General features: G+C 52.4%; 1 protein-coding gene across 3 annotated transcripts in view; it reads left to right on the top strand.

The window, feature by feature from the left end:
• The window catches only part of LOC310720430 (uncharacterized protein), a 9,493-nt gene that overhangs the window by 3,592 nt on the left and 3,401 nt on the right, over nt 1-2,500 (top strand). The window lies entirely within an intron of this gene.

Below are 2,500 nucleotides of genomic sequence, written 5' to 3'. Positions count from 1 at the left end.
GGGATTGGTGTGTGGTGTGTTATGTGTGGGAGTGGTGAGTGGTGTGTTATGTGTGGGAGTGGTGAGTGATGTGTGGGAGAGGTGTGTGATGTATGGGATTGGTGTGTGGTGTGTGGGAGTGGTGTGTGGTGTGTAATGTGTGGGAGTGGTGTGTGATATGTGGGAGTGGTGTGTGGTCTGTGGGAGTGGTGTGTGGTGTGTAATGTGTGGGAGTGGTGTGTGGTGTGTAATGTGTGGTGTGTAATGTGTGGTGTGTGATGTGTGGGAGTGGTGTGTGGTGTGTGGGAGTGGTGTGTGGTGTGTGGGAGTGGTGTGTGATGTGTGGGAGTGGTGTGTGATGTGTGGGAGTGGTGTGTGATGTGTGGGAGTGGTGTGTGGTGTGGGAGTGTGATGTGTGGGAGTGGTGTGTGATGTGTGGGAGTGTGATGTGTGGGAGTGGTGTGTGATGTGTGGGAGAGGTGTGTGATGTATGGGATTGGTGTGTGGTGTGTGGGAGTGGTGTGTGGTGTGTAATGTGTGGGAGTGGTGTGTGATGTGTGGGAGTGGTGTGTGGTCTGTGGGAGTGGTGTGTGGTGTGTAATGTGTGGGAGTGGTGTGTGGTGTGTAATGTGTGGTGTGTAATGTGTGGGAGTGGTGTGTGATGTGTGATGTGTGGGAGTGATGTGTGGGAGTGGTGTGTGGTGTGTGATGTGTGGGAGTGGTGTGTGGTGTGTGATGTGTGGGAGTGGTGTGTGATGTGTGGGAGTGGTGTGTGATGTGTGGGAGTGGTGTGTGATGTGTGAGAGTGGTGTGTGATGTGTGGGAGTGGTGTGTGGTGTGTGATGTGTGGGAGTGTGATGTGTGATGTGTGGGAGTGGTGTGTGATGTGTGGGAGTGTGATGTGTGGGAGTGGTGTGTGATGTGTGGGAGTGGTGTGTGATGTGTGGGAGTGGTGTGTGATGTGTGATGTGTGGTGTGTAATGTGTGGGAGTGGTGTGTGGTGTGTGGTGTGCAATGTGTGGGAGTGGTGTGTAATGTGTGGGAGTGTGGTGTGATGTGTGGGAGTGGTGTGTGATGTGTGGGAGTGTGATGTGTGATGTGTGGGAGTGGTGTGTGATGTGTGATGTGTGGGAGTGGTGTGTGGTGTGTAATGTGTGGGAGTGGTGTGTGGTGTGTAATGTGTGGGAGTGGTGTGTGATGTGTAGGATTGGTGTGTAGTGTGTAATGTGTGGGAGTGGTGTGTGGTGTGTAATGTGTGGGAGTGGTGTGGTGTGTGGGATGGAATCGTCTCCACAGCTTGCTGCATATCTACAGAGAGGTCTGAGAGCCCCTGCTTGTTCACCATCCAAAGCCTCTCACTGGACACATGAGCGTCAATGGAAGTTGGAGGCCTACAGACGGTCTGATGATTCGGGTTCTTTTCCATCATGTGGATGACTGGGAGCATGGGGGTTAACCTGTGGAAGAGATGGGAGGAAGAAGTGCTGGTGGAGGCAGTGTGATTGTTCTGCTGGGAAACCTTGGATCCTGGTGTTCATGTAAATGTTGCTTTGATGTTCCATACCATCTTCTTGCACATTAATCCAGACCCCCTGCAGTTGCATCCCTTCAGGGGTTCCCTGGCAGTGTCCTTTTTCAGCATGATGAAGCTTCTGCACATTCACACTGTTCAGGAACCCTTTAAGGAACATCACAAACAGTTCAAGATGTTGACCTCCAAATTCCCCACAGTTCAACCTTATTGAGGTTCTATAGAGCCTGCTGAAAAAAAGTCTGATCTGTGGAGGTTCCACTTCATAACTTACAGACCTTGAGGGATCTACTAATATGATGTTAGACACCACACACACCTTTAGAGGTCTTGTGGAGTTTAGGCTAAGATGAGTCAGAGCTGTTCTGGAGGCACGATTAGGAACTACACCAGATAAGGCAGGTGGGGTTCGAGCTGAAGCTGATTAGAGCTGAAGTTTCGTTAAATTGAAGGGTGATGATGGAGTACTGAAGCAGAAGTGTCTGTGCAGGTGTGTTTGTGTGAGTGAGTGGAGCTCGTCCCTGTACTCAGTGTGGAGTGGAGAAGGTGCTGGTTGGAGCTCGTCCCTGTACTCAGTGTGGAGTGGAGAAGGTGCTGGTTGGAGCTCGTCCCTGTACTCAGTGTGGAGTGGAGAAGGTGCTGGTTGGAGCTCGTCCCTGTACTCAGTGTGGAGTGGAGAAGGTGCTGGTTGGAGCTCGTCCCTGTACTCGGTGTGGAGTGGAGAAGGTGCTGGTTGGAGCTCGTCCCTGTACTCAGTGTGGAGTGGAGAAGGTGCTGGTTGGAGCTCGTCCCTGTACTCAGTGTGGAGTGGAGAAGGTGCTGGTTGGAGCTCGTCCCTGTACTCAGTGTGGAGTGGAGAAGGTGCTGGTTGGAGCTCGTCCCTGTACTCGGTGTGGAGTGGAGAAGGTGCTGGTTGGAGCTCGTCCCTGTACTCGGTGTGGAGTGGAGAAGGTGCTGGTTGGAGCTCGTCCCTGTACTCGGTGTGGAGTG

Source organism: Silurus aristotelis, assembly GCF_946808225.1.
Source record: "Silurus aristotelis genome assembly, chromosome: 26".
Taxonomy (NCBI): Eukaryota; Metazoa; Chordata; class Actinopteri; order Siluriformes; family Siluridae; genus Silurus; species Silurus aristotelis.
This window is presented reverse-complemented; position numbering and strand designations above follow the sequence as displayed.